Source organism: Periplaneta americana, unplaced genomic scaffold (genome assembly GCF_040183065.1).
Source record: "Periplaneta americana isolate PAMFEO1 unplaced genomic scaffold, P.americana_PAMFEO1_priV1 scaffold_22, whole genome shotgun sequence".
NCBI classification, from domain to species: domain Eukaryota; kingdom Metazoa; phylum Arthropoda; class Insecta; order Blattodea; family Blattidae; genus Periplaneta; species Periplaneta americana.
Genome location: NW_027185503.1, coordinates 902,142 through 920,670, shown reverse-complemented (window position 1 = coordinate 920,670; position 18,529 = coordinate 902,142). Strand labels below are relative to the sequence as shown.

General features: G+C 36.0%; 1 protein-coding gene and 1 long non-coding RNA gene across 12 annotated transcripts in view; one reads left to right on the top strand and one right to left on the bottom strand.

Annotated features, from left to right (window-relative positions):
* Nucleotides 1-18,529, top strand: part of LOC138693819 (uncharacterized) — a 148,202-nt gene that overhangs the window by 27,442 nt on the left and 102,231 nt on the right. For 10 of the 11 annotated variants that reach the window (XR_011330499.1, XR_011330498.1, XR_011330496.1 and 7 more), the window contains exons 2-3: nucleotides 12,524-12,609; nucleotides 17,446-17,613. The exons of the other annotated variant lie outside the window; for it this stretch is intronic. The gene's annotated coding sequence lies outside the window, so the exon portion shown is untranslated. The remainder of the gene's footprint in view (nucleotides 1-12,523; nucleotides 12,610-17,445; nucleotides 17,614-18,529) is intronic. 11 annotated transcript variants of the gene reach the window in all.
* Nucleotides 485-7,153, bottom strand: LOC138693820 (uncharacterized). Its single transcript, XR_011330511.1, has 3 exons — nucleotides 1,018-7,153; nucleotides 728-865; nucleotides 485-615 (listed from the first exon to the last, which is right to left on the bottom strand). It is a non-coding gene; the product is annotated as an uncharacterized lncRNA (long non-coding RNA).

The window sequence follows — 18,529 nt, the reverse complement described above, 5'->3', positions numbered from 1 at the left end:
ATTCTTTTCTGAACCTTTTCTCGTTGTTCACATACTCTTTGTGAATAAAGAAAACAGAGTTTTCCATTAAATTTGTTGACTGAGTGATAGAGGTTAAGTATATGGCATTGCTTTTGATTATGTCACGAGCATAATTACTATTCTTATATTAATATAACAGTGTTTTAATCAATCAATCACTCTTGGATAACAACATTTCATAATGTATTCCTAACATCAACACGTTTACAAAATAGTTTTCAGTTACTATTATTGGAGAAGAATATTCATATAGTTACTTACCACTTTTTGTCCCATTCTTGAGCCGATCCCATTCCACACAAAGTCTATGGTTTCTCTGTTGCGATATCCAGGGAGCCTTGGATTGAATAGCACTTCGTTTTCTCCGACAAGGCAGATTAATTTGTCAGTTTCGTCAACTCATCTGCCATCTTGCATCAACTGTCGCTTGAAAAATGAACACGTTTGTTTTCACCAACCAGTTGATCTTAGACGCTCGTTGTTGATTGCTGTGTGACTGCTGTCACCGCCCTCTGTACGTTTCTGAGGTCGGTTGATCACAGTCGTTCGATCGATTCAGTGTGACAGCCCCCTAAGGTTTGAACTGTAGATCTACTACAAATTATAATAGGACATAACTCAAAACAATCTCTCTCGTACACAAACACATGCATACATCAACAAAACTACGTAACAGCTAACAGGAACTTTTTTATATGAAGCTTACCTTCCCGAAGAAAGTAATCTGCCATACTGTTGCCTCCATATCTTGCCACCTCTGCAGTTATTAGTACACTAGTTCATGTATTTCAATAAACACTATCACTAGGAATTATACATACAATAGTCATGACGAACCTATAATCTGTAATAGATTGTACAGGGAATAAATAAATACAATACAATACAATACAATACAATACAATACAATACAATACAATACAGTACAAGTGGCTCTTCACAAATGAGGAGTAACGCAAGGAAAAACACTGTCACTACTCATCATTTACTACTTACATTTTGCATTTTTGGCTGTGATGTCTGTACTTGGCTCTTTTTGATTTTTTTTATTTGGTGTTTTTCATTTATATCTGTATCTGTGTCTTTTATTTAGGTGGTATCTATTTGTTTTTTTTTTCTTCTTCTCTTTTCCATTTTTAATTTGTATTTACACTTGTATCTGTTTTACCTCTTTTTTCGTGTTATATGCAATTCTATGTTTTTTTTAATCTGTACTGTCTATTGTAATTGGGGCTTTGCCCTGTTATGGACATAAATAGATAAATAAATAAATCAGAAACTGTTTTGTGTTGAGAAATTCACTGAATTACTGCAGTGTGAATTTTCTGTTTCCGTTTTGCATGTATTTATCAACATTCACATCACGGTCTAGGCACTGAACAATATCACTTTCCAGTCGGCCTGGTTGGCGAGTTGGTATAGCGTTGGCCTTCTATGCCCAAGGTTGCGGTTCGATCCCGGGCCAGGTCAATGGCATTTAAGTGTGCTTAAATGCGACAGGCTCATGTCAGTAGATTTACTGGCATGTAAAAGAACTCCTGCAGGACAAAATTCCGGCACATCCGGCGACGCTGATATAACCTCTGCAGTTGCGAGCGTCGTTAAATAAAACATAACATTAACAATATCACTTTCCGAATACAGAACCAATAAGTTTGACAATCGATCCTGTGTCATTGTTGACCGAAGCCATTTGTTTATTCTGCGCATTGTTAAGAAAGTCCTTTCGCATTTTTCGCTGTTTTAAGGCAGCGTTAATGCTATTTTGATCAGGAGATTAACATTTGGAAGAACATAAGCTGTTATTTTATCCAGAAGTTCACTTATTATTAGTTGCAAAGTGTCGTCTTTGAGTTTAGTGCTTACCACATTCCTAGCAATGTCTATATCAGCTTCTAACATTCTCTTATTTGTTTGTGGCACTGAATAATGAATGATCAATAAAATATCTTGCGCCTTCTCAATATCTCAATCTCAAAAATTCTTCACATGACATTGCTAATATCATACCTCCATCTGAAAATCTTCTTATTTCTGCTAATAGCATGTCAAGTACAAACACTCTGTGTTGCTGCACTGTCAGCCCTTCCTGTATCTTTGCCCCACAGTTTCACTAACAACATAGTCATCAAATTTTTTTTGAAATTGTACGAGGTCGTTTTAGTCTGTATTTACATCTTTCTTGCTCTGTAAATGTGTCATTCTCTTTCAAAATATCTTTAGGAATATGTTGTAAATTATTATTGTTACAATATTCTATTACTTCTTCCCACATCTCCAACCACATCTTTTCATTCCTGCTTGACTCCAAATTTCCAATAGCCCCTTGAACTGCCAGATTGCAGGAAGCAATACATGAATAGAGACGCTGTAGTGATCTACGTACAACATTTGTATTTGAAAAATGATGTTCTAAAATATCAGAAACACAAGGAAATCTAAGGATTGAATATTTTGTAGCAGTTCTTTAGCAATTGAACATCTTGGGTGTCTTAAGTTACTAGATGTATTCTTTAGCACCCTTACTATTGCAGGATATGTTGCTTAAATGGAAATCAAGCCCAGCGAGTATCACTGAGTTGTTGATTCATGCTTATTTATTTTAAGCTTTTTCTGAATATCCACAAATTGCACATGCGTATCGGGATGAGAGAGAAACTCATATAATGACTCATTATATTAAATCCATAACAAGCAAGTAGAAACTATAACAAGATTTAATTTGTGAGCCATGCAGTGTATGTAAGTTGCATAGGGTACTTGAGGTTTTCACGAACTACAGCCTGCAATCCACTATTAACACCCGCCATAAGATTGCCCAATCATTAATGCTATGATCCCTAAATTCTTAACATATGACTGAAATTATGTGCACTACCAGTTCATGAAATTGAAACGTCTCCCATCCCTAATAAGTTTTCCTTTACAGCAGATCCCTTAGCTATCTAACACATATAGCCTACTCGTCTCTTCGCACTTATGAGACTTAGCTTCATCCACAAGAAGTGCATAAAACCCCGCATCATTAATTTCTTCAACAATTTTTGTCACTGTTTCATTAGAACATATCTCTAACAATTCGTTCCGTACAGTTCCACTGGTCAGATTATAATAACAACTGAATTTACTTTTGAGATGTTCGTGTTTCGAAAAAATTTCACATAACTCCAGAAAGGTTCCTTTACTGCACGATTCTTCACCATCATTATGTCCTCTTATACCTAAACCCTGCTTTGCTAAGTACAACAGTATGTCAATTATCTTAAATAAATACTGTCGATTTGTGTTAATCAGATCCTTGTGTAAACTGAAAATCTGTGTGATTACTGATTCTTTACAATGTTCCATATTAGTCCATTTAGTAACTGAAAACAAATGAGATGAACTTATCGCGTGTTTACTAAGTTTTTCTGATATTTTCTTCCAGTTGTGAGTGCCCTTTTTGGTAAATACACATTCTTTACCAGAACTCGAAAACTGTCTGCAAGGAAAACAAAATACAGCATCTTTCTCCACCCTGTACTGTAGCCATTCAGATTTACTGTACCATGAAGTTGTAAAACTTCTCTCAATACCAGCACATTCACTTTAGGGAAACTCCGAGACAACTGGTCTGGAAGCGCCACTAATAAGATTGCCAAGATCAGCAATATCTATTTCACTGACTAGCACTAGCAATAGGTTGATCATCACACAGTACTGGTCACACTAGCATTAGCATCAGTAGTGGTAGTGATTACTTATGATGCAACTGGAGCATTTTTAACACTAGTTAACCCATTTTTAGATTTTTGTACACTGACAAAGAATGAACGAATGTCTCGCAAACTCATTGCCTCGAAATCTCTCGCACAGCTGGCAATCATAATAATGTACAGAATCACAGTTCCGTGTTTGTTGTGCATTGTTCGGTATTTTTATAACATATTCACAACAATATATTGAAAGTAAAATTGTAACAAAATATACAGACAATTTTACATTTAATTTATCTGTTTATTTCAAAAAGAAAGATATCATGAAATATAAATTCTAATTATTTTATTTAATCTCGTCTTTAAGTTTATTTACACATTATACTGGAATCATTTTTATTTTTTCTGCATTGTTGTGCAGTGTGTTATTCATATTCCTCCATGTGGCGTCCTGAACACCTGCAGACTTCTAACACACGAGTACAGGCTGTTACAGAGAAACATTACAATGCTTCTATTCCTCAAATGATGTATAGAAATTCTTATACGTTCAGAAATTTAAAATAAATATTATAGTCCAGACACATGATCTGAAAACTTAATTCGTCAATTTAAGTAGAGAAACTTAATCAGAAACAAAACCAAGAAAAATCTTTTGAATGCAATATTTTCTAACATTAATAAAAAAAAAATAAGAGTTCAGACAAGTTTGGGGGGGGGGCAGTGCCCCCACCATAACTCCACCTATGGTCCTATATATGTCATTTCAAACTTGAATTTTAAATTTCTGACCACCCAGTTCCCCTCAGGATATAACATACCGAAAAATGCAGGTGATCACTTAAAATGGATAAACTTCACTCTGCTTGGACTTAGAGAGTTGTTTCAGGACTTAAAAGAAAGCTAATTCATTGTTCAACAATTTTGAGTGAGGAAATTAAAAAAAGTAATATTTCATTTATTTAAAAAATAAAAAGGCTATTTTAAAAATATTTTTTTATAATTATATATTGGAAAAATCATAAAAATTGTAAATTAACAGACAACAAAATTCCATCTCTCCAAATCACTCGTTCGTAGGTTATGTCTTCATCATGCCATGCAAATTTGAAGTATTTATCTTTAATGGCTACAGAGTTCTTACAGTTTCATCATCATCATCATTGGCTCAACAACCCATTGAGAGTCCTAGCCTTCCTCAGTATTTTATTCCAGCCGTCTCTACTTCTGGCCTTGACTGCCCACATTCGTGCACCAATAAAGTTGGCATCTTCGTATACATTATCCTCCCATCTGCTCCTCGGTCTTCCTTTGGATCTGCTTCCTCCAGGATTGGATGTAAAGGCTCTTTTAGCGGGTCTAGTATCATCCATTCTTACCAGATGTCCAGCCCACTGCAATCGACCAATTGTAATAAGTGTTATAATGTCTGGCTCCTTAAACAGATCGTATATTTCTTTATTATATCTAATTCTCCATTCATTATTTATTTTGATGGGTCCATAAATTGCTCTCAGAATTTTCCCCTCGAAGATACTAAGTCTTCTGGAGTTCTATTTGTCCATAGTCCATGTTTCTGAGGCATACGTCAACACCGGCCTAATAAGCATCTTATATATTCTTATTTTAGTTGAGATGGTTAAGAATTTCGATTTATTATATTTCAGTAATCCAAAGTAACATTTATTTGTTACAGATATTCTTCTCTTAATTTCAAGACTGGTGTCGTCATTATTGATCATGGAGCCAAGATATATAAAATTTTTTACATATTCAAATTTGTAATTTTCAATTGTAAGATATGTTGGTGCTTTATTAATAATGTTTCCTTTGTGGCTGGAGATCATGTATTTAGTCTTGCTCTCATTAACTCTCAATCTCATTATCTTTGCTGCCTTTTCCAGGGAGATAAATGCCTCTTCTAGTGCTTTCTGTAACCTAGCAATAATATCTAGGTCGTCTGCGAATGCCAGAACTTGAACAGGCTTATAGCATATTGTGTTAGTTGTCTGTATTCCTGATTCTCTGATCGCTTTTTCCAAGGCTATGTTAAACAGCAAGCAGGCCAATGCATCTCCTTGTCTTATACCTCTGTTGGTTTCAAATTCCCCTGATAAGTCTGACTGGATCTTAAAGGCTGGTTCAGAATAAATCGGGAACGGAAACGGCAACGAGAACGAGAACGGAAATAATGTTAAAATAAATGTATTTAAATGTAAGCATTCACAATAGTTAATTGTGAATGCTCACATTTAAATACATTTATTTTAACAACATTTCCGTTCTTCTTCTCGTTGTCATTTCCGTTCCACGTTTATTGTGAACCAGCCTTAATACAGTTTATAGTTTCTTTCATTGTCATCTGGGCTAGTTCTAATGAGTTTATTAGGTATTTTCAGTACTGCCATTGCTTGATATAGTTGTTGCTATTAATAGTATCATACGCCATTTGGAAGTCAATGAATAGATGGTGTGTTGTTACGTTGTATTCGTTAGTTTTGCCTAAAATTTGTCTGAGTGTATACATCTGTTCTATGGTCGATCTGTTGGGCCTAAAGCCACATTGGTAGTTTCCGATTTCTCTTTCTGTGTATTCAGATAGTCTTTTATAAAGAACATTTGAGAAAATTTTATAGACATTGCTCAGCAGACTGATGCCTCTATAATTGCTACATTCCAAGGGGTCCCCTTTTTTTTTTTTTTAGTATAGGACATATAATACTGATTTTCCAATCTTTTGGCATGGTTTAATATGTCCAAACTTTACATATGACTTCATGTATCTGTTTGGGGCATTCCTCTCCTTGCTTGAACAATTCCTGGAGCTTTATCATTCCTCATCCTAGGTATTGCGCTTTGTATCTCTTCCATTGTGGGTGGTTCTTCTTTGTTTATTAGATCTTCATCATTAAAAACGTCATTACTGATATCCATATTCTCCTGCTGCGTTGGTTTACTCGATAAAAGATTGTTAAAATACTCTTTCCATCTACGTAGAATTTTGGTTTTATCGGTAATCAGTTCTCCATTTTCGTTTTTACATATAGTTAATCTAGGCTTATATTCTTTCCTTGATTTATTTAGTTCCCCATAAAATAATTTTACTTCATTTTTTGTATTTAGATTTTCTATTTCTTCAAACTTACTGTTTTCATATTCTCTCTTTCTCTTTCTGTGGGTCTTCTTCTCCTTCTTTCTTGCTTGTCCATATTCTTACAATGCACCTCTCGTAAAGTTTTTCTGATGCATTTTATTATATAGTTATTTTTTTCTTCTGTGGCCCTCTTACATTCATCATCATACCAGTTATTCCTGTTGTTTCTACTATTTACTTCCGCCATTCCTAATACCTGTTGTGCTGTCTTCCTAATCCCATTCGACAAATAGGGCCACCTGTTCCCAATAGAGGCTTGATCATTTAACTGGTTACTTTGAAAATAGGCATTTAATTTCTTAGTATACTCATATCTAATTTCCGGATCTTTAAATTTTTTACAATCATATCTCCGTGTTTTTGTACTTTGTATTTTTCTTCCATTACTAATTCTCGCTCGGAGTCGTGATATTACCAAATAATGGTTGTATCAATGTTGGCGCCTCTATATGTTCGGTTGCATGTCTTCTATCAATTAAGACATGGTCGATCTGGTTGGCAGCTGTACTCCATGTAGCTAGGTGTATTTTCTTATGATCGAACATAGTAGATCCTATTACCTTGTTTTGAGAGACAGCAAAATTAATGAGGTGCTCTCCATTATCATTAGTCACTTCATGTAGGCTATATTTGCCTATTATGGGTCTATATGCATCTTCCTTGCGAATTTGTGCATTGGCGTCTCCAATGATAACCTTTATATCATGTTTTGGACATTTATCATATGTTTCCGTGAGAATATCGTAAAAAATATCCTTCTCATGATCCTCTTTGTCTTCTGTTGGAGCATGGAGATTAATTATACTGTAATTCAAAAATGTTCCTTTAAATCTTAAATAACAAATTCTCTCATTAATTGCATTAAAATTCAAAATATTATGTTTAATTTTATTATTCACAATGAAGCCTACGCCAAGCTTGTGTTCCTTCTTGTGTCCACTATAAAATACTGTAAAATCCTTTTTTTCAATGACCCCATGTCCGGGCCACCGTATTTCTTGTAAACATGTAATATCTAATTTATAGCATTGAAGTTGATCTATTAGCATCATCAGGGTTTTAGGTCTGTACAGAGATAAAATGTTCCATGTTCCGAGATTCAAGTCCTTATTACATTTGCCAGGTCTTCGTCCATAAGACAATCCGGCTTTCATTTTTACTTTGGAATTCGTAACAGTGGGTTTTTCCGGGATGGGGTCGTCATGCCTAAGCCCAACCATCCAGCAATTCTGGGTGGCTGATGATTTTCTGTTAGGGTTTACTTCCTTAGCTGATAGTTCCCAATTATAGTGTCGGGGGCTCACTTTTGCGTCCTTGTATGCTTAGCCATAAAACGTTTCCAGGGCCACTACGAGGAAGTGCATACATAGAGCTTGGTAGGAATAAATGGCATTTCTCAAGCTTTTGAATAGCACACAACCATCAGCAGATTGTGTGCCCTTGAGACCACATACTACCCCATGACCCCCTTCTTACAGTTTAAAGAATGAAAAGTGTAGGAATTTTGTTTATCGGGAAATGACAAAAGAAGTTTCATGTTACTATTCTACCTTTTACAACTATGTTTCTTGTATGGCTGCTTTAACTTACTTGAACTATTTAGAAGTCGAAAAACTCTTCTTGGGTTCTCAGCCAGGTGAGTTGGAGATTTGTTTCCAAGCCTTTGATGGCTAGCTCTGCCATCTTCTTCTTCATTCCCTGAATAACTCTTCTCTGGTTCTCAGCCAGGTGAGTTGGAGATTTGCTTCCAAGCTTTTGATGGCTAACTCTGCCATCTTCTTCTTCATTCCCTGAAGAAGATGGCAGAGCTAGCCATCGAAAGCTTGGAAGCAAATCTCCAACTCACCTGGCTGAGAATCCGAGAAGAGTTATTCTACATCAAACGCTGGGAAAGCCTCAAGTCATACATTATTTAGAAGTCTCCTGCACCATAGGTTGGGCCCTCTGTCTGCTTTTGTTGTTCCTCAACCCTGTTTTTGCCATTGTTCCTCAACCCTGTTTTTGCCAATTCGAACAGCTTTACAATACCTCCGGATTTTTTCATTTCTTTGAAATTTACTGTGAGATACTCTGCTGTGGTTCTTCTGCGTGCAACTTTCATTGTGTTTTTTTCCTGGTGTGAGACGTCCTTTTCCCAATCTCTTGACAATGTAAAGGCTGCTTCTGCTGTTGAATTGTGTAATTCCTTCAATCACTGCCACTTCAACTCTTTTTTATGTCACCATGGTAGTCTTGGGGCATTTGGACCATATCACAGAGTGTAGACACTCATCGGCATTTTGCGTCTTTCCTTCTTTGCACCTCATTAACAAGTCATCACTGGTCAGTCTCTGGAACACTGACATCATTTTGGCAACCACAAAATCTGATAATGTGGTTTTTATCTTATGCTTGGGTAAAGGTGGTGGCACATTCCTTGCAGCATCTCTATTGAAAACGCACCATGAATGTTCACCAGTAAGACACTTCTTATGTTGTGGGTTTTCGTCAGTAGATCTGTAGTGATTCAATATGGCATAAATTGCAGTTTTCATTTCCGCAGGATCCTTATTATTGCGAATAGCATTTCCATAATACTTTTGAACCTTTTCGACCATGTTTTTCGTCAAAGGACCAGCACGTTTGCTCCCTAAAGTGGTGCCCTTCTTTGTCTCACTAATAAGTTGACGCAAAGCAGTGCCCATTCGTTTCAGAACATGGTTCACACATTCCTCTTTCTCAATGGGGTGACTGTCTCCATATACATTTAGCCCGACCAGTTCTTTGAAAGCTTTGGAATCCCCATCACTGAGTATTGTTGCATATCTAAATCCATGGCCAACAGACCTTGTCCACAAGCATACAGCAGCTTCTCGTTCCATGGCAGGAGAGGAACCAGTATAGTTTATGTTACAATCTGGTTTATGGCCTTCAAACCAAAAGTGAAATTCTGCACTGTTCTCATGAAGCTTTTTTTTGCTACTGAACATCTTTGGCTGTTTTCGATAAAACAACAAAATCTATCACATATCCTGTGACTACATCAATCACACAACCGACACCAAAGTTTGAGGTATGGCCAAGTACCATCGAAACTGACCATAATATTATGTATTGTCGCACCATCGGAACTGTGCCCCTTCAGCACTGTCGTCGTTCTTGGAAAAGTTAATGCCTCTACTCACCCCATTCCACCCATTTCTCTCCCACTACGTCAAACAGCAGGCCACGAACCTTCCCGAATAGGGATGTTGCCAAACTTCCGTCAAACAGTGTCATGTCTCTTGAATATTGCTTATAATAATGTAAGGTTAATTATTACTTATTCATAATTTAATTTAAGTACGTCTTTCAATCAAAATACATCTTGTATTTCTACATTTTTTAAATCTAAATCCCATATCTCGAATCACTTTCCGTACTGTTTCTCTCCCTCCTTGGAAATTTATTGCTTCTCTCGCAACCTTCAATAATTTCTCCAATGTCGGAACTTCTTTCTGCATCGTATAAAATTCTTGTATCTTTCTTGTTAAAATACATCTGTCCATATCATCTACAAGAATTAAAGGTTCCCTTGGTCTGTTCTTCCCTGGTGACTCTAGCTTTTCATCTCCTGCACAGACTCCCTCTCTCCTGATTTTCTTTATTAGGCCCTCTGACCTGCCTATATAAATTACATTAAAAAGTAGTATTATATTAGTATTAGTTAAGTAAGTAATTTTAATACGTAATCAATTGAAATACAATAAGCCTCACCTGTGATCGCAGCTGCTCTTTTCGTTGCCTGATTTATAGGAAACAAATATTGACCTGTTTGTTTCTCTTCATCGCAAAATGCTATTACTTGCTTAATAATATTTCTTTCGCCACTCCGTGCTACAGTATTCATGTTGAGTTGACAACACTGGACTGCAAGTGCAAATAAACTGTCCCACAAGAAAGCTCAAAATTGTGAGTAGTGGGGGAGAGAAAGAGAGAGGGATAGAAAAGAGAGAAATAGGAATACAGGGAGAGAAATGAATTGCCGAGGCTGAAAAGGAATTAAGGTTCAGTTTGCATATCTTACGGGGCACAGATTCGATGGTCGGACTATAGCTGTCTCTCCAGTCCACACTCACACCAGTCTGTGGGCATCAAGCACTTCTTGTCTAGTATAAACTAGAACATCTGTACTAGTGTGTGTAGCAGCAACACATATTTTACTTAGATGGTCATTGTATGCAGTTTTAGACAATGGGTTCATATCCATGACCATTGCGAAACTTTCTTGTACCATGTAATCTTTTCCAATTTCGGAAAATGCTCGTACAATCCTGTGTTTGACATCAAGAGCAAGGCTTGAAGTATCATCACACTTTGCTCTACTTGATGAAGTAACATTTCCTCCAAAGCCACAATCTTCGCATGTAGAACCAGTGTGTGACTATAACCATGAGAAGAACTTATTTCAAGGTTGGCTCTGTCCCAGCCTCCCAACTAATTCAAATAGTTTATTTTTAGATAAAAATAAATAATTGGGACCCTCAATATCATCATCAAGCCTACCATTACTGTTTCCACATTTTGGAAAATATTAAAAACTAGTCACACCTGTGCCCTTCACTGCACTTGTTAGAAATAAATATGAAGTAATTACATAATTCAAATAGGACATCTGGTCCAGGGAACATCCGTGTTTGATAGGAGAATAAATTGTTTAATATGTTACTTAATTGAAATTGCATTTAAATAATTAAAATACGATCATTTTGGTCCAGAGAGCACTCATTTCCTGCAAGGATAATTCTTTTAACACGTGCTTAAATATATGACACTAGTAAGTTGCCCATTTATCAATCTTCTGTAATAAAGTGTTAAAAGTAGTGTACACAAGACTCAAGATGGACTGTAATATTCCGTCTGACGTATTATCGTAATTCATAAAATAACGCTTATTACATTAGCTTTCATCAATATTTTTCATAGCAATACAGTCCTGGCCTTATAAATGAGAAGAGAAGTGTAGACGTATGATTACTGTGTAACTAAGGTCTCAACCATGTTGGTTTTCTGAAAAATCAGGCAGAAAAACTATAACCACACAAACTTTGGCAAACATAGACCATTCTGTTTCATGTGCTCTGGAAATATAACGTAACAATATGAAATATGGCCCATTTTGTTCTGTTCAGATAATGGTTGGCATATCCCATTTTGATTAATTCATTAATAATAATATATCCCATTTTGATCTATGTACTGATTTTCTCCATGCATTTTACGCTTCTAAAATAAACCATTTTGAAACTGAACCTTTCTCTGTATAAAGTCTTCAACCCAAACTTGCCCATGACGTCAATAACTCATTTTCTAAAAAAAGTCACATAGCCCATTTTGATCTCAGGCGCCTCATTTGAAAAGAGTAAAATGCTGTCTTAGAAATACGATGAGAGAAGAGGGACTGATCGCATTAGCCATTTGTCAATTGAAAAGACTATGTTAAACGACATTAATAAGAAGGTGAGTCAAAAGTCTGCAACCTACAAGACAAGGCGAATGGAACTAATCTTTAAATAAGGAAGTTGCAAGATTTATAATGTATGCAGCCCCTCTGAATTCAATACCCACGAGCCACCACTGTTATTAATTATATTTTGTCTTAAATTTTCATTATTTCTTGTACTTCCATTTGCAGATGGTGTCTAGATGATAACCCTCTGAAACAGTCAACATATCACATGAAGGGCCTGGATGCACTGGTTCTAGTGGGTGAAAGAGCTGGTACTTATGACTTTTTAAAGTATATCTCTCATTTGTAGCATTTCTCTGTTATGTATAATAAAAAACCACAGATTTTCTAGTTAGTTGTGAAGATTGTTCCACTCAGTGCGACATCTGGAAAGTGAAGATTCCATGTATGAACAATCCAAGCATTGTTTACGAAGTTCCTTCTTTCTCCTTCACCTACACACTGCAGACAATGATCGTGAAGCAATTGAAAGGAATGGTGGAAGGCCATGTATAGAATTCTGTTCTGTCTTTACCACATCAAAATACAGTGAAACCTGTTCAAAACGGAAGTGACATGGTCCTATTTTTTTTCCGTTGTGGACAGGTTTCCGTATTATTCAGGTGTGAAGTTAAAATGGAATATTTTATCATTTGTATAAATAAAAAACAAAATGGCATGCTGCAAATTGTAGGAATCACAAAATATTCCGTTTAACACTAGTGACATTAAATTAGCTTCCTTTTGCTTATGTAATTGGTGAATGATCTTGATGAAAATCTCATTTCCTGTATAAATTGTATCGTAACTCACTCATTAAGCACTATAAAGTTTATTAATTACACTAAATTTAATATCTAACTCTATACTATAATACTGGACTGTATATCACAGCACATTATTTAATTGGACTAGGAGTCTTTCATTAGAAGCCTTGAATTTTGGATTATCCAATTTCTTTTCCAGTTCAAGGGTTTGCATTGCAGAATAGATCCAGAAATTGGCACGATCTTTGAAAGAGCAAGAAGAATCCACTCTCACAACAGTTCATTTATTTCTATGTAACCAGTTGTTTTCTGTTTCCTTTTTATGTCACCATTATTGACCGCAAGCCACTCACTCATGATACGGCCTTTATTTCTGAAAGTGTTAAGTTACACCTGAGTTTTCCATTCCTAAATTTCAACATTATTTTCCATACGCTTCGTTTCTAATTTTCCTCGATAACTTTTACTTCATCAGTTAATGATAGTGCAAAATTTCATCATGAAATCACTAATAGACTTTCGTTCTACCCAGCTACGACAGTATACAGGGGTGAAGCGTGAAGCATTGAATTTCTTTGAAGGGACTCGTCTACCTAGTCAATAGGGTAATAAAATTTATGACCACCAGGCCAACAAACTCTCGCACCCTCAAAAATTTTGCGAAGAAAACTTGTTTTTATCTTAGTGACCTACGTATTTCATGCATTCCTTGAAAGCACATATTGTTTCAAAATATAGTTTACATTACAGTAGTGTGTCGAAAATATTATTTCCGTTTTGAACAGTAGCAGACAATTTCCATTTCTGCGTTGGACAGTTTCCGTTTTATTCAGAAAAAATTACACATAATATATACGAATTTCGCCGGGACCAATAAATTGTTCCGAATTAGACAGGATTCCGGATTATTCAGGTTCCGATTTGAACAGGTTTCACTGTAACACCTTTCCAAGGTTACTTTGATTTCTGGGAACAAAAATAAGTCGCATGGTGCTAAGATCGGTGATTACCTGACTACAATAGATGAGACAACACACATTTTTTTGTGTTGATCAGAAACTTCCTAGTAATGAAAGCCTTGTGACTTACTGTGTAGTCAGGCAATAGGAACAAACTATTTTCTTCTTGACACTTACACTGTACACAATGGAATCTCAAAGTTTCCAGATAATACTAACTGTCACAAGCATTTTGTGCACAACTCCCTTGCTGTCACACAAAATGACTTACAGCCTTGTTTATCTTTTATACAGCCGAACCTCGATACAACATATTACTGTGATGTACCGAAGTAGATATGGAGTTTCAGTGCAGTAATTCTGCATTTCCATATGGTGAAGAATTGGTAGGACAGAAAAAAAATTCTCTCTGGCACCGAGACTCGAACTCGGGTTTCCAGCTTTATGTGCCAGTGCTTTATCCACTAAGCCACAGAGAGAAGAGAGAACTTCTCTCTGTTCTGCCGATTCTTCACCATCTCAATACAACAGTTTTCTGGGGACTAGAAAAATTGTGTTATATTAGGCTTATTGTTGTATTGAAGGATTATGAAATTTTTCCCGAATTTTCTGTTGTGAAAGAGAGAGTATAGTACAAATAACTATGAAACATTACATACTGTGAAATAACATTTGATTACCAGCACTGTGTTTGATTTTTCTTCTACAACTACCACTTTAATGAAAGTAATCCCATGTCTGACTTTAAAACCTTGTAGCCAACTGTTGTTTGCTTTGAAGTTCGAATCACATTGACAAAATTAACTGCTTTTGACATACAATAGGGCCTGTATGACACTTCTGCCCAGCTAAACTGTAAATGTTATGTTCTTTCTTTTGTTTCATTCTTGCTTTATGACACGCACACACACACACACACACACACACACACACACACACAGTTATAAGAGAGACCTATAGTTCTTCTCACACATTTCCTTCTCAAATGGCGTCAGTTTATGATGACCTTCAGTGTAGCACTTTTAAGAACGATCTCTCTTTGGATTCATATTCACCTCTGGTAGATGACAGCACCAGTTGATGCCTCGTAACACTAGTCCCGTGTTTCAGTTGCCGCACTGAGTGATCTAGTACTTGGAACATTTGGACGAACTTTTTTTTTTACCAAAAAGGCAAATATATTTGTTTAATATTCTGCCCTATACTTAGCCTTCATCTGTCATTTTTAAAGGTCTGACATCCATTTTTAAAATGCTATGCACAGCTCTTAATTATAAACTTTTCATGATATAAATTTTTAACTTTAAAAAATCAAAGAATATTATCACGTAAAAATTATGATTTCTATTAATATTTTTATCTCATTAACCAATACTCAACTCTAAAAATCCATGCACAGTTTTCCTAATCATGAGATGTAATTTAAAAAATGCAAGTAACAAATCTGAAGCCATGAGGAATGTTTTGAATTTATACATAATTTAATTAAAATAAGTGAACATTATTACCTAAGGAACTAACTGAAACTTTATGAAATTTGTTACTATCATTTAAATGTACAGACACAGGAAACACAACGTATTTGGAAGCAATTGATAAAAAGTTTTTAAAGTTTCTAAACTCAGTCCCAGTGACCCTTTATAGGAACAAAGGAATGATTTGAAATCACAATAAAAACACAGGACAGTATGAACTATAAGTACAGTAAGAACTCACACTCGGCAGTTGGTGTCAAACATGTAAAGGAAAAATATCCAGATTGTACACGGTTTGACAGAAGATCATGACGTGACTGTATTGGACATGCCTTAGATATCACAGAAAATGCTCCAAGAAAACAAAATTCTTGGAATCGATTTATTGCAACAGATAGCTCTGAAACAGAGTACTGAATTACGGAATGGGAATGCAAAGAAACTGTGGTTTCAGAAATAATCAAAAGAAAAAAAGGGAGTGGGGCTGCTGATTTGCTTCAAATGTACTAAAGGTTTTATTCATCGAGAATTTTCTCTTTACTGTAACTTCTTTGTTCTTCATTGACAGCACAAACTTCAGTCAGTCGGAAGCACTGAGGCTCACTGTGATTGTCATTGGAGAATGCAATAGGATCTCCATTATCCAGCCCTCAACTAACCTTACTGTGGATTATTTGCATCAAAAAGAAAGAACGCGATTTTTTAAGTGGTATACAATGATGGTTTTAGACTGCTCTTTTCTAGTTCCTGAATTGTGCTCATAGTGAAGAGGTAGGTTTGGAAGTAAATCCCGAAAAGATAAAGTATATATGTTTATGTCTCGTGACTGGAATATAGTACGAAATGGAAATATACAAATTGGAAATTTAAATTTATTCTTTGAAAAGGTGGAAAAGAAAGTATATATATATAAAACCTTAATAAGACTAGTTATTTTATATGGTGCAGAAACATGAACGGTCCACACCTGTGGAGTAACGGTTAGCATGCCTAGCCGCGAAACCAGGTGGCCCGGGTTCGATTCCCGGTCGGGACAAGTCACCTGGTTGAGGTTTTTTCCGGGGTTTTCCCTCAACCCAATATGAGCAAATGCTGGGTAACTTTCGGTGTTGGACTCCGGACTCATTTCACCGGCATTATCACCTTCATCTCATTCAGATGCTAAATAACCTGAGCTGTTGATAAAGCGTCGTAAAATAATCTAGTAAAATAAAAAAAAAACATGAACATTAAATGTTGAAACGTGCAACAGGCTAGCAGTTTTTGAAAGAAAGATTTTGAGGAAGATATTGAGAGCGGTTCATGATGGCGTCAACTGATGAAGAAGGTATAATAATGAGTTGATGGATATGTATGGTTAGTTGGGAGACCGGAGGGAAAAAGACCTTTGGGGAGGCCGAGACATAGATGGGAGGATAATATAAAAATGGATTTGAGGGAGGTGGGATATGATGGTATTGAATGGATTAATCTTGCTTAGGATAGGGACCGATGGCTAGCTTATGTGAGGGCGGAAATGAACCTCCAGTTCTCTAAAATCCATAAATATGCTTAAGAATTCTTTTGGTATAAGTCTCCTTTTCTGTAGGCCTATATAATTCCCTTGTGACTTCATGAATAGAATTATTAAAAAGAATGGGTGGAAGGAGACATGCTTGTTATTGTTCTGTGGCCCCTATGTACTACTTCACTTTCACTTGATGTTCGTGTTACAGTGCAGTCTTTGTATGATATGTTGAAGCACACATTCTTGTTATTGACCACATTTTGTAAAATATAATTAAATAATATGTGAATTCATTGTACGGTTGGTTCTTTTAGGGCCATTCATTCTCATTGTTCTTTCTGACTTTTCATTGTGTAGTGCAACAGTACGTTTTAAACTGTGCATATTTTTTACATTTCAGATGGTTTCATCTGTATGTTGGTTCATTTGTGCCCCTCGTATAGTCTGTTTACAACCTGAGCTTCAAGTTTAAAAATTAATAAACGTGTGGCACAACAGCCTGTAGAGGATCAAGGCCGACTGCTGGCAAAGGTGAACGATCATCCGACTAGTATGGGGATAGCTTATGGTAATTGCATTTATATTTTTTATTTATTCTGATATGTTAAAAGGAGTTTGTAAGCCTACTTAAAAGAAAGTAGTGAGTTTTGTCGTAAACATACAAATAACCAAATTTTGGATAAATTAGACCTACTTGAGGTTTTCTGGAAACATATTCCTTGATACTTCGTACATGGTTCTGAAATGTACTGATGACAGGAAATGAATTTGGTAATTCTCTAAAAGAATTACACCGAAGGAGGCACATCTGCCTTTGCTCCCTTCTTGCTAAACAGACGAGAGGTTCAGGACGCAATACTAGGGAAGCAGACCATTTCCCTAGTAATTCGTTCTGGACCTCTCGCGTGTTATGTTGGTATTTAGTAGTGGAGAGAAAGAGAGATGTACCTCCTTTGATGTTTTTCTGGAGAATTAATTTCAATTTTATTACATTGTTGTCAGTTTAGTCAACTGTCCGAGGACGGGTTGGAGCCCCATAAGTGACACCAGTAAGGTAACACTCATGAGGTAACTAAGCTATGAGATAATGGGGTAGGGTGGCCAGTTCCTTTCCCTCTTCATTTCATACATCATTGGCTAGTAACATATTCCACTAATCGGACTTAAAATGTATACAAGTAATAATTATTGTTCTTCCTCTGACACCTATCGTCAAGTGACATGTACTGCCTGATAATAGATGTACAGTACACATCAACCAGAACCTCAGTCAGAGGTGTTTTGACATTGTGGATAGTAAAAATATATAAGTAGACAGATTTTGTCTATTCAGAATCCATTCTGTGTGAAAATTTATGGTGAATAAATATGCAGGTTACGAGACATGCACACTTGCTGCTGCTGCCGCTGCTAGTAATTGGGATAACACTGTCAGTTCTTTTGTTTTTATGTTTTAAAGCTATAATTTTTTTATTTAACCCCTG